We start from the raw sequence: 27109 nt of genomic DNA on the forward strand, positions 1-27109 counted from the left end.
CTTTAAGGGGCTGCTCTTCTCTTTATTGATCATTCAACATCACCAGATGCCAAGCATGGTAAAACTTTTCTGGGTGTACAGAGCTGAGTAAACCATGGTTCCTGCCTTCAGGGAGCTTATGATCTAGGGGACAAGATAAGATATGCAGACAGATAAGTATGATAAAAAGTAGAATACCCTAAGTACTATAAAAATGTTATATATAAGATACTGTGAGAGCCCAGTAGAAGGAGAGACTATTTCTAGAAAAGGCAATGATGGTATGGTAGTTTAATCATTCTCAAAATTTTGTAAAAGTCTATCTAGTAATTTGGGTAGAGGTCAGTGAGAAAGCCTTTCAAGCTTCGGGTGGGATCAGGAAGGACAGTGTGGCAGACATGGCAGAACTAGACATGGCAGGTAGCTGTTTGTGCAGGGTTGGATGTTGAGGCAATACTGCCATGAATACTTAATTACCACTTTACACTAAGGAAGGATAGTCCAGAGAAGTACCTGGCATATAGTGGAATATCAGTAAGTATTTCTTGAATTAATGGAATTGAATGACTTGCTATGGAGTTTGTGAGGAATTACAAGGTATAGGTTATTCCCAGAAGAGTCTTAACTATGTAATTGGGTAATATGAAAAGGTAATATAGTTTAATATCCTTTATTGAGTACCAGAGGAGTGGTTCAGGGTCACTTCAAAGTAACAGACCAGGAAAATGTGGATGATGTGGTATGTTTAGATATCAGCAGAGCACGAAAATACCTCTCATCTTATGCAAATGATGAAGAATAGTAAATTAGGTAAAAGTAGAATTTGGGTAGATCTTATGTAAGTAAAAGTGATCCCAGAGGTTGCTGATCGTTATTAAGGTAGAAGGACTGCCAGTGGACTTTGTTCTAATTGATATTTAGTCGTGATGTAGATGAGAACAGAAAAGATCTCATCAGATATTGCATGCAGTGAAACTGGGAATAGAGATAGCACATAAATGGATATCAGAGATAAAATATCTCTACTAGCTGGAATGATGAACTGAATCTTTTTTTTTTAAAAGCTTTTGTTGTGGGGTGCCTGGGTGGCTCAGTCGGTTGAGCAACCGACTTTGGCTTAGGTCATGATCTCACGGTTTGTGAGTTCGAGCCCTGCGTCGGGGTCCACGCTGACAGCTTGGAGCCTGGAGCCTGCTTCAGATTCTGTGTCTCCATCTCTCTCTCGGCCCCTCCCCCACTCATGCTCTGTCTCTGTCTGTCTCAGAAATAAATAAACATTAAAAAAAATTTTAAAAAGCTTTTGTTGTTATTTTAATTGCACAAAAATTCACATTTGTTATAGCAAAGTAATAAATTATAATTACCTGTGATCACACAACTCACAGCTACTGTTCATATTTGTGTGTGTATATTATCCTTCCACTTTTAATTTTTTTAATGTTTATTTTTGAGAGAGAGACAAGAGTGCAAGTCGGGGGAGGGGTAGAGAGAGAGGGAGACACAGAATCCGAAGCAGACTCCAGGCTCTGAGCTATCGGCACAGAGCCTGAGGAGGGGCTTGAACCCATGAACCGTGTGATCATGACCTGAGCTGAAGTCAGACGCTTAACCGACTGAGCCACCCAGGCGACCCTATTCCTCCACTTTTAAAGTGGTGGTCATCCACTTTAGGGGTGTACCTCTAGTGCACGAATCATATAATCATAGATGCCCAAGTCCCATATACTGTCAAATCAGAATTGAATTGTGGGGGTGTGGCTCAGGCATGTATATGTGTGTGTGTATACATATACATACATATATATATATATGTATGTATATGTATACACACACACACACACGGTACATGTATTCCTTTGAATTAGTGTTTTTGTATGTTTTGGGTAAAGGGACACATATATTTTTATAAAGCTCCACAAGTGATATTAATGTACACCTTTTGATAGAGAATCACAGTTCTAGAAAATATACGTAGTGTTTTTATAACTTTAACTTTTGCATTTTTAAGTAAACAGTAAAGTGGACTTTTAGGTATATAGTTCTATGAAAATTTAACATTTGATATGAAATAAGATTCACAAGAAGTTGTTAAAAACCATATAGGGAGGTTCTGTGTACCCTTCACCTACTTTTTCTCAATGATAACATTTTGCAGAACTATAATACAGTGTCATAATTAAATTTATTTAAATTTCATCAATTTTGCCTGTACTTATTTGTTGTGTGTGTTTAGTCTATATAGTTTTATCGCACATGTAAATTTTGTAAGCATGACCGCCACAGTTGAGATATAGAACTGTTCCATTACCACAAAGATCTTTCATGTTACCCTTTTATATCAACACCCATCATCCTCCCCTCACCTTCCTGTCCCTGGAAACTCCTAATTTGTTCGTGTCTATAATTTGTAGTTTCGTAAATGTTATATGGATGGAATCATACAGTACATAACTTTCTGAGATTGACTTTTGTTATTCACCATAATTCCCTTGAGGTCCATCTGTAGTGTGTAAGAGTTCTACACAAGGATATCTACAGATATCCTTGTCAGCACTTGGTATTAGTATTTTTTTTATTTTAGCCATGTAACAGATGGGTAGAGGAATCTCACCATAGTTTTATTTTTAATTTTGTTTGTTGACTTTTTAAAAAATTAAATTCAAGTTAGTTAACAGATAGCATAGTATTGGTTTCAGGAGTAGAATTTAGTGATCCATCACTTATATATAACACCCAGTGCTCATCCCAACAAGTGCCCTCCTTAATGCCTATCACTCTTTTGCCCATCCCCCCACCTCCCTCCCCTCCAGCAACCCTCAGTTTATTCTCTGTATTTAAGAGTCTCTTATAGTTTGCCTCCCTGTTTTTATCTTATTTTGTTTTTTCCTTCCCTTCCCCTATATTTATCTGTTTTGTTTCTTTAATTCCACGTATGGGTGAAATAATATATTTGAAATCATATGATATTTGTCTTTCTCTGACTGACTTATTTTGCTTAGCATAATACTCTCTAGTTCCATCTTCATTGTTTCAAAAGGCAAGATTTCATTATTTTCCATCACTGAGTAATATTGCATTGTGTGTGTGTGTGTACATACTATGTTTTCTTTATCCATTCATCCATCGATGGACATTTGGGCTCTTTCCATACTTTGGCTGTTGTTGATAGTGCTTCTATAAACATTGGGGTGCATATACCCCTTCAAATCAGCATTCCTATATCCTTTGTATAAATACCTAGTAGTCCAATTGCTGGATTGTAGGGTAGTTCTGTTTTTAATTTTTTGAGGAAACTCCATAATGTTTTCCAAAGTGGCTGCACCAGTTTGCGTTCCCATCAACAGTGCAAAAGTGTTTCCCTTTCTCCACATCCTCTCCAACATCTGTTGTTTCCTGAGTTGTTAATTTTAGCCATTCTACCAAGTGTGAGGTGGTATCTCATTGTGGTTTTGATGATGAGTGATGATAAGTATCTTTTCATGTGTCTGTTAGCCATCTGGATGTCTTCTTTGGAAAAGTGTCTGTTCATGTCTTCTCATTTCTTCACTGGATTATTTTGTTTTTGGGTGTTGAGTTTGATAAGTTCTTTATAGATTTTGGATACTAACCCTTTATCTGATATGTCATTTGCAAATATCTTCTCCCATTCTATCAGTTGCCTTTTAGTTTTGTTGATTGTTTCCTTTGTTGTGCAGATACATTTTATCTTGATGAGGTCCCAGTAGTTCACTTTTGCTTTTGTTTCCCTTGCCTCTAGAGACAGTCTAGTGAGAAGTTAATGTGGCTGAGGTTGTTGCCTGTTTTCTCCTCTAGGGTTTTGATGGTTTTCTGTCTCTATTTATGTCTTTCATCCATTTTGAATTTATTTTTGTGTATGGGGTAAGAAAGTGGCCCAGTTTCATTCTCCTGCCTGTCACTATCCAGTTTTCCCAACATCATTTGCTGAAGAGACTGTCATTTTTCCATTGGACATTCTTTCCTGCTTTGTCAAAAATTAGTTGGCCATTTCTGGGTCCATTTCTGGGTCCATTTCTGGGTCCATTTCTGGGTTTTCTATTCTGTTCCATTGATCTATTTGTCTGTTTTTGTGCCAGTACCATGCTGTCTTGATTATTACAGCTTTGTAATACAGCTTGAAGTCCAGAATTGTGATCCCTCTAGCTTCAGTTTTCTTTTTCAACATTACTTTGGCTATTTGGGGTCTTTTCTGGTCCCATGCAAAGTTTAGGATTGTTTGTTCTAGCTCTGTGAAGAATACTGGTGTTATTTTGATAGGGATTGCATTGAACGTGTAGATTGCTTTGGGTAGTAGTATAGACATTTTAACAATGTTCTTCCATTCCATGAACATGGAATGTTCTTCCATTTCTTTGTGTCATCTTCAGTTTCTTTCATAAGCATTGTATAATTTTCAGCCAATAGATCTTTTACCTCTTTGGTTAGGTTTATTCCTAGGTATCTTATGGTCTTTTGTGCAATTGTAAATGGGATTGATTCCTTGATTTCTCTTTCTGCTACTTCGTTATTGGTGTATAGAAATGCAACCAATTTCTGTATGTTAATTTTATATTCTGTGATTTTGATGAATTCATTTATCAGTTCTAGCAGTTTTTTTGGTGGAGTCTTTTAAGTTTTCCATGTAGAGTATCATGTCATCTGTAAAGCATGAAAGTTTGACTTCTTCCTTGACAATTTGTATGCCTTTTATTTTCTTTTTGTTGTCTGATTGCTGAGGCTAGGATATCCAGTACTATGTTGAACAACAGTAGTGAGAGTGGACATTCCTGTCATGTTCCTAACATTAGGGCGAATGGTTCCAGTTTCCCCCCTTGAGGATGATATTAGCTGTGGGCCTTTTGTATATGGCTTCTATGATGATGAGGTATGTTCCTTCTATCCCTACTTTCTTGAGGGTTTTTATCAAGAAAGGATGTTGTATTTTGTCAAATGCTTTTTCTGCATCTATTGAGAGGATCATGTGGTTCTCATCTGTTGTTTTATTAACATGGTATATCATGTTAATATATGTTGTGGATATTGAACCACCCCTGCTGCTCAGGAATAAATCCCACTTGATTGTGGTGAATAATTTTTTTTAATGTATTGTTGGATTTGATTTGCTAGTATCTTGTTGAGAATTTTTGCACCCATGTTCATCAGGGAAATTGGTCTGTATTTCTTTTTAATGGGGTCTTTGCCTGATTTTGGAATCAAGGTAATAATGCTGGCCTCATAGAATGAGTTTGGAAGTTTTCCTGCCATTTCTATTGCTTTCGACAGTTTCAAAACAATAGGTATTAACTCTTCTTTAAATGTTTGGCAGAACTCCCCCCAGGAAGCCATCTAGCCCTGGACTCTTATTTATTTGGAGATTTGTGATTACCCATTCAATTTGTTTACTGGTTATGGGTGTGTTCAAATTTTTTATTTCTTCATGTTTCAGTTTTTGTAGTTTATATGTTTCTAGGAATTTAATGATTTCTTCCAGATTGCCCAATTTGTTGGCATATAATTGCTCATAATATTCTCTTATAATTATATTTCTGCAGTGTTGGTTGTGATCATTCCTCATTCATTTGTGATTTTATTTGTTTGGGTCCTTTTTCTTTTTGATATGTCTGGTTAGAGGTTTATCAATTTCATTTAGTCTTTCAAGGAACCTGCTCGTATTTTCAGTGATCTGTTCTGTTGTTACTTATTTCGATGTCATTGATTTCTGCTATAGTCTTTATTATTTCCCTTTTTCTGCTGGTTTTCGGCTTTATTTGCTGTTCTTTTTCCAGTTCCTTAGGTGTAAGGTTAGGTTGTATATTTGAGATATTTCTTCCTTCTTTAGGAAGGCCTGGATTGCTATATACTTCCCACTTATGACTACCTTTGCCACATCCCAAAGGGTTTGGACTGTCGTGTTTTCATTTTCATTGGCTTCCATGTACTGTTTTATTTCCTCTTTTAATTTCTTGGTTAACCCAATCATTCCTTAGTAGGATGTTCTTTATAAGTGTTTGTGGTCTTTCCAAATTTTTTCTTATGGTTTGACTTCAAGTTTTATAGTGTTGTGGTCTGAAACTATGCAAGGTATACTCTCAGTCTTTTTGTACTTGTTGAGGGCTGATTTGTGACTCACTATGTGATCTGTTCTGGAGAGTGTTCCATGTGCACTCAAAAAATTGTGTATTTTCCTGTTTTAGAATGAAATGTTCTGAATATATCTGTTAAGTCCATCTGGTCCAGTGTGTCATTCAAAGCCATTGTTTCCTTGTTGATTTTCTCCTTAGATGATCTGTCCGTTGCTGTAAGTGGGTTATTAAAGTTTCCTACTATTATTGTATTATTATCAATGAGTTCCTTTGTTTTTGTTATAATTGATTTATATATTTGGGTGCTCTCATGTTGGGTGCATAAATATTTATAGTTGTTAGGTCTTCTTTGTGGATAGACTCCTTCATTATGATATAATGCCCTTCTTCATCCCTAGTTAACAGTCTTTGTTTTAAAATCTAGTTTGTTGGATATACATATGGCTCCTCCAGCTTTAATTTGACATCCATTAGCATGATAGATGGTTCTCCATCCCCTCACTTTCAACCTGCATGTGTCTTTAGATCTAAAATGAGTCTCTTGTAGGCAGCGTATAGATGGATCTTGTTTTTTTAATCCATTCTGATACCCTGTGTCTTTTGATTGGAGCATTTAGTCAATTGACATTTAGAGTGAGTACTGAAAGATATGAACTTTTTACCATTGTGTTGCCTGTAGAGTTGGAGATTCTGGTGATGTTCTCTGGTCCTTTCTGGTCTTTGTTGCTTTTGGTCATTTTTTGTTTTGTTTTTCTTACACTCAAAGAGTCTCCCTTAAAATTTCTTGCAGGGCTGCTTTAGTGGTCACAAATTCCTTTTGTTTTTGTTTGTCTGGGAAGCTCTTTATCTCTCCTTTTTTTATTTAAAAATTTTAAAAATGTTTATTCATTTTTGAAAGACAGACCACAAGTGGGGGATGGGCAGAGAGAGAGGGAGACACAGAAACCAAAAGCAGGCTCCAGGCTCTGAGCTATCAGCACAGAGCCCAATGCAGGGCTCAAACTCATGAATCGTGTGATCATGACCTGAGCCAAAGTCCAATGCTTAACTGACTGAGCCACCCAGGCTCCCTTCTCCTTCTATTCTGAATGACAGACTTGCTGGATAAAAAATTCTTGGCTGCGTATTTTTCCCATTCATCATGTTGAATATATCCTGCCATTCCTTTCTGGCATGCCAAGTTTCTGTGGACAGAAATGCTACAAACCTGATCTGTCTTCCCTTGTAGGTGAAGGACTGTTTTTCCTTACTGCTTTCATGATTCTTTCCTTGTCTGTGCATTTTGTGAATTTGACTATGATATGCTTTGGTGATGGTCGGTTTTTGTTGAATTTAATGGGAATTCTCTGTGATTCTTGGATTTTGATATCTGTGTCCTTCCCCAGATTAGTGATGTTTTTAGCTATAGTTTGCTCACATAAACCTTCTGCCCCTTTTTCTCTCTCTTCAACTTCTGGGACTCCTGTGATAGGAATGTTATTACTCTTAATAAGTCACAAAGTTTTGTATCGTAATCTTTTGCCTTTGTTTCCCTCTTTTTTGCAGCCTCATTATTTTCCATAATTTTATCTTCTATATCACCTATTCGCTTCTCTGCTTGGTCCATCCTCACCATCATGGCATCCATTTGAGATTGCATCTCAGTTATAGCATTTTTAATTTTGGCCTGACTAGATTTTAGTTCTTTTATCTCTGCAGAAAGGGACTCTCTGGTGTCTTCTATGCTTTTTTCAACCCTGGCTAGTATTGTATCTGTATTGATTAAATCTCTGGCTGTCTTTCCTTCCTGTTCTTTCTTTTGGGGTGAATTCCTCCATCTTGTCATTTTGTTGGATGAAAAAAAATTAATAAAATAAAATAAATAAAAATGAAAAATGAAAAACAAAACAAAAAATTAGAATGAGGGAATCTAGATCCTAGGTGTGTTTTGGTCTGCTTATTAAGAGAAGCTTGATAGAAAAGAGAAAAAAGAGAAAAGAAAAAAACACTTAAAAAAACCAAAAATTTAAAAAATTTTAAATAAAATAGGATGAAATAAATTTGAGCTTTCTATTTTCAAGAATGAAAAGAAAGAAAAAAACAACATAAAAAGAGAAGCAAAGAAAATGAGCAAACAAGCAAACAAAAACACAAATGAAGCTAGATCCAGTTTCCCCTGGAACTGAACCTGGGTAGCACACTATGATCTATAGACTAAGTGGGTGGAAGGGATTTGTGTTGGTCTTCTGGGGGATGTGTCTGGATGGCACAGGTGGGCGGGGCATAATGTAACAGCTCCATTTTCCCCTTGGTGCTATGCTTAGTTCACTGGGGTCGACCAGTATCGGCGTGCTAGAGATGAAAATTGCTTCACCCCACCCTCTAGTCTCTGGAGTGGGAATTTCACACCCTTACAAATGCATGATCAATCACGCCTCCTTTGTCTCAGGGTTCCATCTGCTCCCTGCCTTTACCCTGTGTCCAAGCTGTCTGCCTCCCAGCAGTGCCTTCTTCCAGAGTTTTATCTCAGATGGCACTGTGTTTCAAAACTCCACACTTCAGAAACCCCCTTGACCCCCGCCTCAGACCTGTGCTGATCCTCTGGGAGAGAGTCTCTCCAAGCAATGGAGAAACTCTGGTTTGTTCCAGAAAGCATACACAAGACCGTGGAGTGGCAGAGGCTCAGAGTTTATGGTAAATTGCAACACAGCCAGCATCAGGTTTTGTTGCCCTCAGCGGGTGTCTTTGTTCCTATACCAGTAAAAGTGGCAACTCTCTGGGTCCCACTGAGACTTTTGCCTGTGGAGGGGCAATCTCTCCTATACCAAATGCACTCCAAGCAGGGGAACTGCTTCTCCCCCTGTGGCAAACAGGCCCCCTCAGACTGTGCTACCTGTTCCTGGGGATTCACTCTGCCCCCTCATTAGAGCACTGCCAGGCACTGAGCTCCAAAACTTCAGACTCTGTGCTCTGCTATTTATATAAAACTGACAGTATTGAACCCTCTCCTTTTTTCCCCTTCAGTGGTTTTGGGGAATAGATTTCTTGTTTTCAAGTGTTTTCACTCTTTCTTTCTTTCTCTCTAGCTTTCTGGGAGAGTGCTTTTCTTGCACATTCCTGACTCGCCATACTCTGTCCCCCTTTCTCTTTCTCTCTCTATCGTCTCTCCCACAAAAACAGCTCCCTACCTGTTGCAGAATTTGAGTCTGGAGTTCTCTCTTGTCCAGCAAGAGAGCAGATGCAGAATTAAATGCTAGAGAGGCTAATGTCTGGGAGGAGACAACAGCCCTGAGTAAGGGTCCTGGTTCCATTTTTATTAGCATCAGAAGGCTTACAAACGTGATACATTTGCAGAGACGATGAAACAGGGAACATTAATTCATGTGTGTGAGAAAAAGGGAGTTTTGAAGATATGCAGTATTAGGGGTTTGGGTCAATACAAAACAAAATCATGGGTCTGTTTATCTTAACTTGCCTAGGGGATAAGGCAGATAGAGCATGGTACCTCAGGGTCAACAAGGCACCTTTCTTTTGCTAATTAGCTCTGCTTTGGGCAATTTCATCCTGCTGCAGTGGTCTATAGCCCTGTTTACCTATTTACCTTTTCTGGACCTTCATCCTGTGAAAGCAGTGTTCTGCTTTTGTACTATGCTAGGGGCATTTTCACCCTGTTTACCTAATCTTGGATGCTTTTATCCTAAGCCTTGTTAACCCATTGGTGCAAGCTCAGGGAATTCCTGAACTTATTCCCCACACCTACCCTTATCTGGCACTGAAACTTTTCTCTCCCTCAATTCATCTCTCTGCATTTCATACTTGTCAAGATCTGTAGCTCAAATTATGCAGATTGTTGCATTAATCTTCCGTTCTATTTCCTAGGTGTTCAAAATGGTTTCATGTTTATCTAGCTGTGTTTTAGGGATGAGACAAGTACAGGGTCCCTATACTATTCTGCCATCTTAACTCCTCTCCTCTCATCATAGTTTTAATTCGCATTTATTTCCTCAAGGGCTAATAATGTTGAATATAATACTTACTTGTTATCTAGATATTCTCTTTGGTGAAGTATTTTAAGTCTTAACTTACTTTTTAAATTTAGTAGTTTATTTTCATTGTGTCAAGTTATGAGAGTTCTTTACGTATTCTGGATACAAATCTTGTGTTGGATGTTATTTAAAAATACATCCTACCAGTCTCTAGCCTTTTTATTCTCTTATTTGAGTCTTAAGGAGAGCAAAAGTTTTCGATTTTGATAAAGTCTAGTTTTTCAATGTTTTCTATTGTGGTTTGTGCTTTTTAAGAATTCTCTACCTAAATGTAGGTCATGAATATTTTCTTATATTTGATCTAAAAGTTTTATAGGTTTAACATTAAAGTTGTAATCCATTTTGAGTGAATTTTTGTATAGTATGAGGTTTTTGAGGTCAAAGTTCATATTTTTGCATATGGATGTCCAATTGTTCTAACACCATTTGTGGGAAAATAGGGTTTTTCCATTAAATTACTTTTGCACCTTTGTCAAAAATCTGTTGACTTTATTTGTGAGGATCTATTTCTATTCTTCTATACTTTATTCTTTTTTATTGATTTCCATGTCACTTTGCCAATATTACACTGTCTTTATTCCTGTAGTTTTATAGTTAAGTCTTAAAACTAGGTAGTATGATCCTTCCAACTCTGTTCTTTTTTTCAAAATTGTTTTAGCTATTATAGTTCCTTTATCTTTATATATTCTAGAATCACTTCGTTTCTACAAAAATTCGTGCTGAATGTTTTTTTTTTTTTTTAAATTTTTTTTTTCAACTTTTTTTTTAATTTACTTTTGGGACAGAGAGAGACAGAGCATGAACGGGGGAGGGGCAGAGAGAGAGGGAGACACAGAATCGGAAACAGGCTCCAGGCTCCGAGCCATCAGCCCAGAGCCCGACGCGGGGCTCGAACTCACAGACCGCGAGATCGTGACCTGGCTGAAGTCGGACGCTTAACCGACTGTGCCACCCAGGCACCCCTCGTGCTGAATGTTTGATTAGAAGTGACTTATATCTTGTGCAGAAAAGAGTTAACAGGCCAAATACTGTTCTCCTTAAAAAGTCCTGTTTGCAGAGTTGGCCCTTGTCTGGGCATCTGAGAACTTGAGTGGTAAAAAGTTCCCTACACTGCTATAAAACCCTCCCTTAATGATAACTGTGCCTAAACTCTTTATATAAACAATGTGATTTATTGTGAACACCTTACCTTTTGTGATTCTGAAACTTTGGCATATGCTAGGCAGAGAGTGCTTATGTGACTAGCTCCCAATAAAATCTTAGGCATTGGGTCATTAATGAGCTTCCCTGATAGACAATACTTTACATGTATTGTCACATCTCATTCCTGGAGGAATTAAGTGCATCCTGAGTGACTCTATTGGGATAAGACTCTTAGAAGCTTATTTCTGGCTTTTGGCAAGCTTTGTATATGTTCCTTTAACCTTTTCTGATTTTACTTTCTGTCTTTTGTTATAATGAATCATAGCCATGAGTATGACTATATGCCAAGTCTTGTGGCTAGGAATCACTTTACCCTGGGGTGGTCTTGAGGACCACTGATACACATCTGTAGGTTGATTTGAAAAGAATTGACTCTTTTCTGTGTTGAATCTTCCAATCCATGAATGTGGTATATGTCTCATTTATTTAGGTTTTCTTTCATCTCTGTCTTTTTACCATATAGATCCCATACATGTTTTGTTAGATTTATGCCAAAATATTTTCTTTTCTTATAGCTATTATAAATGATATTTTTAAAAATTTAGTTTTCCATTTGTATACTGCCAGTATGAAATATTGGTATTTATATGTTGACTTTGTATTCTATGACCTTGCTACAATTCACTTGTTAATTCTTTTTATTTATTTATTTTCTTATTTATTTATATTATGATGATAATGATTGTTATTTTAACTTACATCCAAGTTAGTTAGCATATAGTGTAATAATGATTTCAGGAGTAAAATACAGTGATTCATCCCCTGCATATAACATTCAGTGCTCATCCCAACAGGTGTCTTCCTTAATGCTTCTTGCCCATTTAGCCCATCCCCCCACCGAAAGTGCCTCCAGCAACCCTCAGGTTGTTGTTTATATTTTAAGAGTCTCTTATGTTTTCTCCCTCTCTGTTTTTATATTATTTTTGCTTCCCTTCCCTTATGTTCATCTCTTTTGTATTTTAAATTCCACACATGAGTGAAGTCATATGATATTTGTCTTTCTCTGACTAATTTCACTCAGCATAATACACTCTAGTTCTATCCATGTTGTTGCAAATGACAATATTTCCTTCTTTTTGATTGCCGAGTAATACTCCAGTGTGTGTGTGTGTGTGTGTGTGTGTGTGTGTGTGTGTGTGTATACCACATCTTCTTTATCCATTCGTCCATTGATGGACATTTTGGGCTCTTTCCATACTTTGGCTATTATCAATAGTGCTATTATAAACATTGGGGTTTATGTGCCCCTTTGAAGCAGCACACCTTTATCCTTTGGGTAAATACCTAGCAGTGCAATTGCTGGGTCATAGAGTAATTCTATTTTTAATTTTTTGAGGAACCTCCATACTGTTTTGCAGAGTGGCTGCACCAGTTTGTGTTCGCACCAGCAGTGCAAAAGTTTCCTCTTTCTCTGTATTCTCACCAACATCTATTGTCTGAGTTGTTAATTTTAGCCATTCTGACAGGTGTGAGGTGATATCTCATTGTGGTTTTGATTTGTATTTCCATGATTATGAGTAATGTTAAACATTTTTTCACGTGTCTGTTAACCATATGGATGTCTTCTTTGGAAAGTTGTCTATTCATGTCTTTTGCCCATTTCTTCACTAGATTATTTGCTTTTGGGTGTTGACTTTGATAAGTTCTTTATAGATTTTGGATACTAACCCTTTATCTGGTAATGTCATTTGCAAATATCTTCTCCTATCCTGTCAGTCGCCTTTTAGTTTTGTTGATTTTTCCTTCACCATGCAGAAGCTTTTTATCTTGATGAGGTCCCAATAGTTCATTTTTGCTTTTGTTTCCCTTGCCTCTTGAGATGTGTTGAGTAAAAAGTTGCGGCAGCCAAGGTCAAAGAGGTTTTTGCCTGCTTTCTCCTTTAGGATTTTGATGGCTTCCTGTCTTATGTTTAGCTATTTCATCCATTTTGAGTATTTTTGTGTATGGTGTAAGAACAGTGACATGCAGAAGATTGAACCTGGACCACTTGTTAATTCTTAGGAGCTCTTTTTTTTTTTTTATAGATTTCTTGAAATTAGCTACATAGATGATCATGTAATTTGCAAATGAGGACAGATTTATTTCTTCCTTTCCAATATTCATGCTTTCAATTTCATTTTTGGATTTTATTGCATTGCATAGGACTTCCATTATAATGTTGAATAGGAACAGTAAGAGTGGACAACCTTACCTTGTTCCTGATCTTAGGAAGAAAGCAGGTAGTCTTTCACCACTAGTATGATCTTAACTATAGAGTGTTTGTAGACACCCTTGACCAGGTTGAGAAATTGACTTTCCATTCCTAGTCTGCTGATGTATATTTATCATTAATAGATGTTGAATTTTGTCAAATGCTTTTTTCCCATATCTACTGATATAATTTTATTTGTTTTAGACTATTAATATGGTAGATTACATTGATTGATTTTCAAATATTGAAGCAGTCTTATTCCTGGGATAAACCCCATTTGGTCCTGGTATGTTATTCTTTTTATATATTGCTGGATTTTATTTTCTAATATTTTGTTGAGGATTTTTGTATCTATGTTTATGATGGACATTTCTCTCTAGTGTTCTCTTTTTGTACTGTCTTTGTCTGGTTTGGTATGAGAATGATACTTCATAAAATAATTTGAGAGTATCCCCCTCTTCTATTTTCTGGAAGAGATGTGTAGAATTGATGTTATTTATTCTCTAAATGTTCTGTAGAATTCACAAGTGAAGCTATTTGGGACTGAAGTTTTCTATTTTCATTTTCCTGAAAGATTTTAACTGGGAATATAATTTCTTTAATGGTTATAAGATGATTCAAGTTACCTATTTTGTTTCAGGTGACTTTTGGTAGTTTGTGGGTGTCAAGGAATTGTTCTATTTCATCTAAGTCGAATTTATATGCATAGAGTTCTTCATGTGTTCTATTATTATTCACTATTTCATTCCTGATATGTGGTAATTTGTGTCTTCTCTCTTTTTGTTTATCAATCTTGCTAGAAGTTTATCAATTTTATTGATCTCAATGAACCAGGTTTTCATTCCATTCATTTTCTTACTGTTTTTCTGTTTTTAGTTTTTAAAATTTTTTAAAAATGTTTATTTACTTTTGAGAGAGAGAGAGCACAAATTGGGGAAGCTTAGAGGGAGGGAGGGATACACGGAATCCGAAGCAGACTCCATCTAGGCTGTGAGCTGTCAGCACAGAGCCTGACTTGGGGCTCGAACTCATGAAGGGTGAGATCATTCCCTGAGCCGAAGTCAGACACTTAACCAACTGAACCACGCAGGTGCCCCTCTGTTTTCAGTTTTGTTGACATCTGCTCCAATTTATATAGTTTCCTTTTCTCTTACTTTGGGTTTAGTTTGTACTTCTTTTTCTAGTTTCTGAGTGGAAGTTTCTAGTTTCTAAGTGGAAGCTTAGGTTATTGATTTAAGACTTTTCTTCTTTTTAAATAGAAGCAGTTAATGCTATAAATTTCTCCCTAAGCACTGCTTTAGCTGCATGCCACAAAATTTGGGAGACATCTTCTTTTTTTTTGTTTTGTTAAGGAAATTTTATTATCTTTTGTTTAAATTTATTTGTTTTGAGAGAGAGAGAGAGAGAGAGCGAGCGAGCACAAGTGGGGGAGGGACAGGGAGAGAGGGAAGAGAGAGCGAATCTCAAGCAGGTTCTGCACTGTCAGTGCAGAGTCTGATGTGGAGCTCCAACTCACGAACTGCGAGATCATGACCTGAGCCAAAGTCAGATGCTTAGCCAACTGAGCCACCCAGGCACCCTGGGAGACATCCTCTTTGATCCTTGGACTATTTAGAAATGTTTTTTTTTTTTTTGATTTCCAAGTGTTTGGAGGGTTCACTGTTATTTTTCTGTTATCAGTTCTAGTTTAATTCCATTGTGATCAAGGAAAATACTATGATTTTAATTCTTTAAAAAATTTCAAGGGTTATCACCCAGGATATGATCTGTCTTGGTGATTGTTCCACGTGCACTTGAGAAAATGCGTATGCTGTTGATGTTGGAAGTATTCTATAAATGTCAGTTGGGTCCAGCTGGTTAATGTTGTTAGTTTCATAATTATCCTTGTTGTCTTTCTGTGTACTAATTCTGTTGCTGAGAATAGTACTGAAATTTTCAATTGTAATTGTGAACTTGTATATTTCTTTTTCCAGTTCTGTCATTGGTTGGTTTGTGTATTTTGAAAATATATTAGGAACATACACATTGAAGATTGTTATATCCTCTTTATAGTGTTTTGTGACTTGCTTTTTTTCTCATGTAACAGTGTTCATGTAATTGTGACATCTTTCCAGTTAAATTGATGTATTTCTATATCAATTTTGTTGACTATATAGTATTCTGTTCTTCAACTGTCATTATTTATCCAACCCCCTATTAATGGACATTTAGGTTATTTCTAAAATTTGCTCTTAGAAATAACCCCGTAGTGAACATGCATATGCTTACATTGTAGATAATTGTACTGTTGTTTTTCTGTAATAAATTACTTGGAGTAGAAGTATTAGACCAAAGCAGTACACATTTAGAGTTTTATACATATAGGCACTGTCCTTCTGAAATATCATGCCCATAGTATTTTTACTGAATGAAAGTGATTGTTTTCTCACAATCTTACCAACATAGGGTGTTATATTTTTTTGCCATCTGATGAATGAAAAATTTTAGTGTTTCTTTTTTTTATTATTTTTTTTAATATATGAAATTTATTGTCAAATTGGTTTCCATACAACACCCAGTGCTCATCCCAGAAGATGCCCTCTTTAATACCCATCACCCACCTTCCCCTTACTTAGTGTGTTTCTTTAGGTTGATGCATTGGCATTTTAAGTAGTCAGGCCCATCAGTTTTTTTTTTATGGTTTTAAGATTTGTTTCTTGCCTAGAAAAGTCTTATCCAGTCACAATTATATAAATATTTCTCTGAATTTTTTTCTAGAACATTTATAGTTTCATGTTCACATTTAAATCTTTAATTGGAATTTATTTTGGTTTTGGTGTTAGCACCTATACACTTCCCCCCAATGATTATCCAGTCATTCTAACACCATTTATTTGTTTTCATTATCTAGCAGTTTGAAATGATATATTTTTTATTATTGAAGTACAGTTGGCAAACAATGTTATATTAGTTTCATGTGTACAACACAGTGATTCAACAATTCTGTACATTACTCTGCACTCACTACAATGAGTGTACTCACCATCTCTTACCATACAGCATTATTACAATATTATTGACTATATTCCCTATGCTGTACTTCTCATCTCTGTAACTTAACTTATTTTATAACTGGAAGTTTGGACCTCTTAATGTTTAATCACATATACTTGGGTTTGTTTATGGTGTTTCCAATTCTGTTCTTTGGTACATTTGTCTATGCTAATATCAGTAGTATGCTGTTTTTATTATTATGGATTTGTAATACATTTATTACCTCTTTACTTACTTTACAAAATATTCATCATTGTTCTTACACATTAATTCTTCCAGGTGGGCTGTAGAGTAGTTTTGTCAACTTTTCAGAAATAGCCTGTTCAGATTAATTTACGGAGAATTCACAAATTTTATGGTACCAAATTTTCCAAGTCAGTTATGTTGTGTCTGTTTAGTTACCAGGTCTTCTTTTACAATTTTAAGTTTTAAAAAAGTCGTCTTCGTATTGGTCTCACTGATGTGAAAAGGTTTTTCTTGGGTACTGAGGAATTTTTTTAATGTTATGCGTGCTATCCTTTTAATTTTTAAATTTATTCATATATTGGGAAAGCAGTATGTTTTCTGTATTTATTTTGCATTCATCTACTTTTCTGAACTTGGTCATGGTTTATTGACTTTACTCTTGGATTGGATATGCTTTTACTTTATTTAGAATTTTTGCTTCTATATTCACAAATAAGATTCCTTTGTGAATGTTTGATCAAGGGTGCCGTGTTTGTTAAGTTGTGGTGCCAGACCTACTCTAGCTTAACATAATTGGAGAAATTTTCCTACAGTACTAAGTTTAACATGATAATTATTTTCCTTGATGAACTTGCCCATGAATTTATTGATGCATGGTACCGTTTAGTCATTCTCGGATAATAGTCATTCTCGGATAACCCTTTCTTTCTAATAACACTGATGGTTATTGGCCTACTAAGGTTTTTTTCTGTAAATTTTTTTAATGTTTATTCTTAGGGAGAGAGAGAGTGAGCACATGCAGGGTAAGGACAGAGAGAGGGAGACATAGAATCTAAAGCAGGCTCCAGGCTCAGAGCACAGAGCCTGACATGGGGCTCGAACTCATGAACCACGAGATCATGACCTGAGCCCAAGTAGGACACTTAACCATCTGAGCCACCCAGGTGCCCCTGGCCTATTAAGGTTTTATTATTCCTCATGAGTCATTTTTGTACTTTATATTTTCTTTAAAAAATTATCTATTTTTGAAAAAAAAGTTTTAAGTTTATTTAGAGAGAGAGAGAGAGTTGGGGAGGCAGAGAGAGAGAGAGAAGGAGATAGAATCCCAAGCAGGCTCCACACTGTCAGTGCAGAGCCCAGTGCAGGGCTTGAACCCACAAACCACGAGATCATGACCTGAGCTGAAATCAAGAGTTGGATGCTTAACTGACTAAGCCACCAGGTACCCCCCCAAAATAATCTATTTTCTAGATATTTTGACAGTCATTATCATAGTCTATCTATGGTATTTTTAATTAATCCTTTGTAATTATTTCTTTTCTCATTAAAAACGTGTGTTGTGTTAGCTTGCTTTCATGTGTTTGCATGCATGTGCATGCTGTCTTTAGTGTTCCTGCAAAAGTTTCATTCAGTTTTCTGGTCAAAGAACCAGCTCATGGATATATGTATAACTTCTCCTTTTTAAAAATTTTTGACATTTTTTTCATCTTTATTTTACTCTTAGTTTATTAAAATTTATGTTTTCCCTATCTTCTTGAAATGAGTGCTTAGTCTGTTGTAATTGTTTCTGACTTCATGATAAAAGCTTTAAAGGCATATGTTTTCTTCTGAGTAGCAGTTCTGATTACATTCCATTAATATTGAAAAGTAGCATTGTAGCTATCTTAGTTTTGTTCCCTCAATAATCTGCAAGTGTAATTTTTATTTCTTTGTTGACCTAGGATTTGTTTCTTTCTTTAAAAATAGTTCTTACCATTTTTTTCAAATGCTTTGCTTTTCTTTATTTGGTTTATTCTTTTATTGCCAATTTCTAGATTTATTGTATTGTATATTGAGAAAGTGACTTGAATAATTTCTGTTTTTCTTAATGAGATTTTCTTCATGGATTTAAATATAATGTGTTTTTATAAATGATTCACTGATGTTTGTAGAAAATAGGATTCTCTTTAGAATGCATAGATCATTGTATCAATTATTTGTGACTTTATTATATAATTTATATGCTAACTTATTTTTCTGCTTATATTATCAAAGTCTAAGGGAAGTGTGATAACCATTGACAATCATTGTTTAGTTCATTTCTCCTGACATTTCTTCAACCCCTCCTTCTCACTTTAAACTCTGCCCTATACAATTTTTTAACTGCAAAATTAATAAATGTTTATAATATGTGTGTATGTTTTCATATATATTTGTGTATATGTATATGAATAAAATCAACAATGCTTTTATTCCTCAGAGGTAACAACAATAAATTAGTGTGTATCATTCCAGATATTTTTTTTTTGTATTATTATTATTTTTTAAATATGAAATTTATTGTCAAATTGGTTTCCATACAACACCCAGTGCTCATCCCAACAGGTGCCCTCCTCAATATCCATCACCCACCCTCACCTCCCTCCCACCCCCCATCAACCCTCAGTTTGTTTTCAGTTTTTTAAGCATCTCTTATGTTTTGGCTCCCTCCATCTCTAACCTCTTTTTTTTTTTCTTCCCCTCCCCCATGGTCTTCTGTTAAGTTTCTCAGGATCCTCATAAGAGTGAAAGCATATGGTATCTGTCTTTCTCTGTATGACTTACTTCACTTAGCATAACACTCTCCAGTTCCAGTCATGTTGCTACAAAAGGCCATGTTTCATTCTTTCTCTTTGCCATGTAGTATTCCATTGTGTATATAAACCACAATTTCTTCACAGATTCATCAGTTGATGGATATTTAGGCTCCTTCCATAATTTGGCTATTGTTGAAAGTGCTGCTATAAATAATGTGGTACAACTGCCCCTCTACATCAGCACTCCTGCATCCCTTGGGTAAATTCCTAACAGTGCTATTGCTGGGTCATAGGGTAGATCTATTTTTAATTTTTTGAGGAACCTCCACACTGTTTTCCAAAGTGGCTGCACCAGTTTGCATTCCCACCTAAAATGCAAGAGGGTTCCCGTTTCTCCACATCCTCTCCAGCACCTGTAGTCTCCTGATTTGTTCAGTTTAGCCACGCTGACTGGCATGAGGTGATATCTGAGTGTGGTTTAGATTTGTATTTCCCTGATGAGGAGCGACATTGAGCATCTTTTCATGTGCCTGTTGGCCATCTGGATGTCTTCTTTAGAGAAGAGTCTATTCATGTTTTCTGCCCATTTCTTCACTGGATTATTTCTTTTTCAGGTGTGGAGTTTGGTGAGCTCTTTATAGATTTTGGATACTAGCCCTTATAGATTTTGGATACTAGCCCTTTGTCTGATATGTCATTTGCAAATATCTTTTCCCATTCCATTGGTTGCCTTTTAGTTCTGTTGGTTGTTTCCTTTGCTGTGCAGAAGCTTTTTATCTTCATAAGGTCCCAGTAATTCATTTTTGCTTTTAATTCCCTTGCCTTTGGGGATGTGTCGAGTAAGAGATTGCTACGGCTGAGGTCAGAGAGGTCTTTTCCTGCTTTCTCCTCTAGGGTTTGGATGGTTTCCTGTCTCACATTCAGGTCCTTTATCCATTTTGAGTTTATTTTTGTGAATGGTGTGAGAAAGTGGTCTAGTTTCAACCTTCTGCATGTTGCTGTCCAGTTCTCCCAGCACCATTTGTTAAAGAGACTGTCTTTTTTCCATTGGATGTTCTTTCCTGCTTTGTCAAAGATGAGTTGGCCATACGTTCGTGGGTCTAGTTCTGGGGTTTCTATTCTATTCCATTGGTCTATGTGTGTGTTTTTGTGCCAATACCATGCTGTCTTGAGGGTTACAGCTTTGTAGTAGAGGCTAAAGTCTGGGATTGTGATGCCTCCTGCTTTGGTCTTCTTCTTCAAAATTACTTTGGCTATTCGGGGCCTTTTGTGGTTCCATACAAATTTTAGGATTGCTTGTTCTAGCTTCAGGAAGAATGCTGGTGCAATTTTGATTGGGATTGCATTGAATGTGTAGATAGCTTTGAGTAGTATTGACATTTGAACAATATTTATTCTTCCAATCCATGAGCATGGAATGTTTTTCCATTTCTTTATACCTTCTTCAATTTCTTTCATAGGCTTTCTATAGTTTTCAGCATACAGATCTTTTACATCTTTGGTTAATTTATTCCTAGGTCTTTCATGCTTCTTGGTGCAATGGTGAATGGGATCAGTTTCTTTATTTGTCTTTCTGTTGCTTCATTATTAGTGTATAAGAATGCAACTGATTTCTGTACATTGATTTTGTATCCTGCGACTTTGCTGAATTCATGTATCAGTTCTAGCAGACTTTTGGTGGAGTCTATCGGGTTTTCCGTGTATAATATCATGTCATCTGCAAAAAGTGAAAGCTTGACTTCATCTTTGCCAATTTTGATGCCTTTGATTTCCTTTTGTTGTCTGATTGCTGATGCTAGAACTTCCAACACTATGTGAAACAACAGCGGTGAGAGTGGACATCCCTGTCGTGTTCCTGATCTCAGGGAGAAAGCTCTCAGTTTTTCCCCATTGAGGATGATATTAGCTGTGGGCTTTTCATAAGTGGCTTTGATGATGTTTAAGTATGTTCCTTCTATCCCGACTTTCTCGAGGGCTTTTATTAAGAAAGGATGCTTAATTCTGTCAAATGCTTTCTCTGCATTGATTGACAGGATCATATGGTTCTTATATTTTCTTTTATTAATGTGATATATCACATTGATTGATTTGTGAATTTTGAATCAGCCCTCCAGCCCAGGAATGAATCCCACTTGATCATGGTGTGTAATTCTTTTTATATGCTGTTGAATTCGATTTGCTAGTATCTTATTGAGAATTTTTGCATCCATATTCATCAGGGATATTGGCCTGTAGTTTTCTTTTTTTGCTGGGTCTCTGTCTGGTTTAGGAATCAAAGTAATACTGGCTTCATAGAATGAGTCTGGAGGTTTTCCTTCCCTTTCTATTTTTGGAACAGCTTGAGAAGGATAAGTATTATCTCTGATTTAAATGTCTGGTAGAATTCCCCAGGGAAGCCATGTGGTCCTGGACTCTTATTTGTTGGGAGATTTTTGATAACTGATTCCATTTCTTTCCTGGTTATGGGTCTGTTTAAGTTTTCTGTTTCTTCCTGTTTGAGTTTTGGAAGTGTGTGGGTGCTTAGGAATTTGTCCATTTCTTCCAAGTTGTCCAGTTTGTTGGCATATAATTTTTCATAGTATTCCCTGATAATTTCTTGTATTTCTGAGAGATTGGTTGTAATAATTCCATTTTCATTCATGATTTTATCTGTTTGGGTCATCTCCCTTTTCTTTTTGAGAAGCCTGGCTAGAGGTTTATCAATTTTGTTTATTTTTTCAAAAAACCAACTCTTGGTTTCATTGATCTGCTCTCCAATATTTTTAGATTCTATATTGTTTATTTCTTCTCTGATCTTTATTATTTCTCTTCTGCTGGGTTTGGGGTGTCTTTGCTGTTCTGCTTCTATTTCCTTAAGTGTGCTGTTAGATTTTGTATTTGGTATTTTTCTTGTTTCTTGAGATAGGCCTGGATTGCAATGAATTTTCCTCTGAGGACTGCCTTTGCTGCATCCCAAAGCGTTTGGATTGTTGTATTTTCATTTTCATTTTCCATATATTTTTAAGTGTCTTCTCTAATTGCCTGGTTGACACATTCATTCTTTAGTAGGGTGTTCTTTAACCTCCATGCTTTTGGAGGTTTTCTATACTTTTTCCTGTGGTTGAGTTCAAGCTTCATAGCACTGTGGTCTGCAAGTGTGCATGGTATGATCTCAATTCTTTTATACTTATGAAGGGCTGTTTTGTGACCCGGTATGTGATCGATCTTGGAGAATGTTCCATGTGCACTCGAGAAGAAAGTATATTCTGTTGCTTTTGATGCAGAGTTGTAAATATATCTGTCAGGTCCATCTGATCCAATGTATCATTCAGGGCCCTTGTTTCTTTATTGATCCTGTGTCTGGATGATCTATCCTTTGCTGTAAGTGGAGTATTAAAGTCCCTTGCAATTACCACATTCTTATCAATAAGATTGCTTATGTTTGTGATTAATTGTTTTATACATTTGGGGGCTCCCGTATTCGGCACATAGGCATTTATAATTGTTAGCTCTTCCTGATAGATAGACCCTGTGATTATTATATAATGCCCTTCTTCATCTCTTGTTACGGCTTTCAATTGAAAGTCTAGTTTGTCTGCTATAAGTGTGGCTACTCCATCTGTCTTTTGACTTCCAATAGCATGATAGATAGTTCTCCATCCCCTCATTTTCAATCTGGAGGTGTCCTCAGGTCTAAAATGAGTGTCTTGTAGGCAGAAAATAGATGGGTCTTGTTTTTTTTATCCATTTTGACACCCTATGTCTTTTGGTTGGAGCATTTAGCCCATTTACATTCAGTGTTATTATAGAAAGATACGGGTTTAGAGTCATTGTGATGTCTGTAGGTTTCATGCTTGCAGTGATGTCTCTGGTACTTTGTGGTCCTTGCAACATTTCACTCACAGAATCCCCCTTAGGATCTCTTGCAGGTTTAGTGGTGATGAATTCCTTCAGTTTTTGTTTGTTTGGGAAGACATTTATCTCTCCTATTCTGATTGACAGACTTTCTGGATAAAGGATTCTCGCCTGCATATTTTTTTCTGTTCATCACATTGAAGATTTCCTGTGGTTCCTTTCTGGCCTGCCAAGTTTCAGTAGATAGATCTGCCACTAGACTTATTGGTCTCCCCTTATATGTTAGAGCGTGCTTATCCCTAGCTGCCTTCAGAATTTTCTGTTTATCCTTGTATTTTGCCAGTTTTGCTATGATATGTTGTACAGAAGATTGATTCAAGTTATGTCTGAAGGGAGTTCTCTGTGCCTCTTAGATTTCAATGCCTTTTTCCTTCCCCAGATCAGGGAATTTCTCAGCTATGGTTTGTTGAAGTATACCTTCAGCCCCTTTCTCGCTTTCTTCCTTTTCTGGAATTCCTATGATACGGCTATTGTTCCCTTTCATTGCATCACTTAGTTCTCTAATTCTCCCCTCATGCTCCTGGATTTTTTTTATATCTCTTTTTCTTAGCTTCCTCTGTTTCCATAATTTTATCTTCTAATTCACCTATTCTCTCCTCTGCCTCTTCAATCTGAGCTGTGGTCCTTTCTATTTTATTTTGCACCTCATTTATAGCATTTTTTAGCTCCTCATGACTGTTTCTTAGTCCCCTAATCTCTGTAGCAATAGATCCTCTGCTGTCCTGTATACTTTTTTCAAGCCTAGTGATTAATTTTATGACTATTATTCTAAATTCTTGTTCCATTATATTGCTTAAATCGTTTTTGATAATTCGTTAGCTGTTGCTACTTCCTGGGGTTTCTTTTGAGAAGAATTCTTCCGTTTCATCATTTTGGATAGTCCCTGGGGTGGCGTGGAACTGCAGGGCACTTCCCCTGTGCTATCTGGAGTAACTTGTGTTGGTGGGCGGGGCTGCAGTCAGACCCGATGTCTGCCCCCAGCCCACCGCTGGGGCCACTGTCAGACTGGTGTGTAGCTTATCTCCCCTCTCCCAGGGGCAGGACTGACTGTGGAGTGGTGTGGCCCCTGTCTGGGCTACTTGCACACTGCCAGGCTTGTGGTGCTGCTTTGATGGGTTCTGGCATATTAGCTGGGGTGGATGGGTGGATCCACAAGGTGCACAGGGGCGGGAGGGGCAGGCTTAGCTCACTTTGCCATCATTGGTCTGCTTCAGGAGGGTCCCTGCAGCCCTGGGAGGGAGGCAGACCCGTCAGAGGGATGGATCCACAGAATCACAGCATTGGGAGTTTGCACCGTGCAAGCAAGTTCGGTGATGGAAACTGGTTCCATTTGGGATTTTGGCTGGGGGATGGGAGAGGGAGATGGCGCTGGCCAGCGCCTTTATTCCCCACCGAACCGAGCTCTGTCTTCTGGGGCTCAACAAGTTTCCCTCCTGGTATCCTCCCGCCCTCCCTGCTCTCTGAGAGCAGAGCTGTTGACTTTTAATATTCCAGATGTTAAGTCCTGCTGGCTGTCAGAACTCACTCCATCTGGCCCCTCCGCTTTTGCAAGTCAGACTCGGGGGCTCTGCCTCGCCCATTGGGCTGCCCCTCCACTGCCCCAGCTCCCTCCTGCCAGTCCCTGTAGCATGCGCCCCCTCTCCACCCTTCCTACCCTCTTCCCTGGGCCCCTTGTCTACACTTGGCTCTGGAGAGTCCATTCTGCTAGTATTCTGGCGGTTTTCTGGGTTATTTAGGCAGATGTGGGTGGAATCCAAGCGATCAGCAGGACGAGGTGAGCCAAGCGTCCTCCTATGCCACCATCTTCTCTCCAAACTGAAGCGGGGCTTGTGCTTACTGGCAGAGAGGCTCGAGCTGGCCAGATGGGGGGCTTGAGCTCACCCTGACTATCTTTCTTTAAAAATCTTACATTTTATGAGGAATACATGAATGCACACATATATAGACATGTGTATACATATAAAAATACATTTTGAAATTTATTTAAATTTTTATCTTAAAAATTTTTTTAAATGTTTATTTATTTTTGATAGAGACAGAGTGTAAGTGGGGGAGTGACAGAGAGAGAGGGAGACACAGAATTTGAAGCAGAATCCAAGCTCTGAGCTGTCAGCAGAGCCCGCCGTGGGGCTTGAACCCACGATCTGTGAGATCATGACCTGAGATGAAGTCGGACACTTAACCAACTGAGCCACCCAGGCGTCCCTAAAAATACCACTTTTTAATGAGTGTGGGTTTTGTGATATTTTTGTTACATGAATAGGTCATGCTGTACACATTGCTCTGCAACTTGCTCTTTTAGAACGTCTTAGCAATTTCTCCATCTGTTGCATAATATTCTATTATACGGATAGAGTCTATTATTTAATCAACTCTTTGGGGTGCTTGGGTGGCTCAGTCAGTTAAGCGGCCGATTTCAGCTCAGGTCATGACCTCTTGGCCTGTGAGTTCAAGGCCCGGGTCAGGCTCTGTGCTGACAGCTCAGAGCCTGGAGCCTGGTTCTGATTCTGTCTCCCTATTTGTCTGCTCCTCTCCTGTTCACTCTCTCTCTCTTTCTCTCTTAGAAATTGATAAACATTAAAAAAAATCAACTCCTTTAGTGAACCTGATCTGTTAATTGCCTCTCAAGTAAGATAATTTGCACACTTGTAGTTTATTTTTGCTTCTATGTGTAGTCAATATAATTGAGACTTAGATCCATATTATTGTTGTTTAATGCATCACCTTCCCTACAAAGAATTATTTTTGACATTTCTGTTTTCCTTAACTTTGTCCATTATATTGTGAGTCCTTTCAGTCTGAAGAATAAATCTGTCTTTGCTTCAGAGAAATTTTCTTTGAAAAAGAGTTTTTTTTCATTACTTTGACGTACATAAAATTCATAACTTTGACATAATAGAATTTTCATTACTTTGGTGTACATAAAATTCAACAGCATACACTTAGCCAGTGTAGTGGCCAGTTCTTTATCCTTTGCCTTTTCCAGCTTGGCAATGCAGCCACCAACTTTGAACCCAGGATGTTGCCTCCCCAGCGTCGACGGATCCCATCGTATCTGTCATTGTGATTGGTCCTAATTACTTCCACCAGCTTAGTCAGAGCTCCTTTGTCTTTGGAGTTAACTTGTGTGAAGGCGACAGTGGTGCAGGTCTTCCTGTGGACCAGACGCCCAGCCTGGCCTGCTCTTTGATGCAGTAGGGAACCCCCATCTTATAACACAGGGCAGGCAGGAAAACAACCATCTCAATCGGAGCCACATCATGTGCAATCACTACCAGCTGAGCCTTCTTGTTTTCCACCAAGGTGGTGACAGTATTAACCCCAGCTCAAAGGACAGGTGGCCTCTTAGTGGGGACATCCCCTTTGCTGGCAGCTTTCTTCTGAGCCTGGGCCAACAATCTCTGCTGCTTCTCTTGCTTTGTCTCTGGTCTATATTTGTTGGGCCAGCTTAACCAGTTGAGTAGCTGTTTGGTGGTCCAAGGTCTAGGTGAACTGGTAAATCGCAGGAGGTACTTTTAGATATTTATATAGAGAGAATAGCCCTTTGCTGCTGCAGCCAGATGTAGCAGGGCTATTAGACAAGTGAATGAGGTCCCTTTTGGGATGGGTGTCCTATCTGATGCCAAAATTCTTGGGCCTTTTCTCAAACGGGATTGACCATCTTCTTGACCTCCTGCTGTTTTGCCACAGCAGGGGCCAGGGCCACCTTCTTCCCCTTAGTCTTCTTGCCTTTTGGCATCTTGGATGGGTAGAGGAGAGACTGGCTCAGAGAAATTTGTATCTATCTATCTATCTATCTATCTATCTATTAACTATTACTTATTATTTCTCTTCTGCCTCTTCTCTCATTCTGAGTGTGTGTGTATGTGCATGTGTGCATGTGTAACTCCATAATCTGTTCTTGTATCTCAACTTTTCTTTCATATTTTCAACTCTCTCTTGCCTCTCATTTCTGGGAGAATT

General features: G+C 37.6%; 1 protein-coding gene and 1 pseudogene across 1 annotated transcript in view; one reads left to right on the plus strand and one right to left on the minus strand.

The window, feature by feature from the left end:
- The window catches only part of CCNB3 (cyclin B3), a 61893-nt gene that overhangs the window by 23940 nt on the left and 10844 nt on the right, over positions 1 to 27109 (plus strand).
- On the minus strand, positions 40 to 26885 carry LOC131502968 (large ribosomal subunit protein eL8-like; annotated as a pseudogene).

The sequence above is a fragment of the Neofelis nebulosa genome, chromosome X, assembly GCF_028018385.1.
Source record: "Neofelis nebulosa isolate mNeoNeb1 chromosome X, mNeoNeb1.pri, whole genome shotgun sequence".
In the NCBI taxonomy this organism is placed as follows: Eukaryota; Metazoa; Chordata; class Mammalia; order Carnivora; family Felidae; genus Neofelis; species Neofelis nebulosa.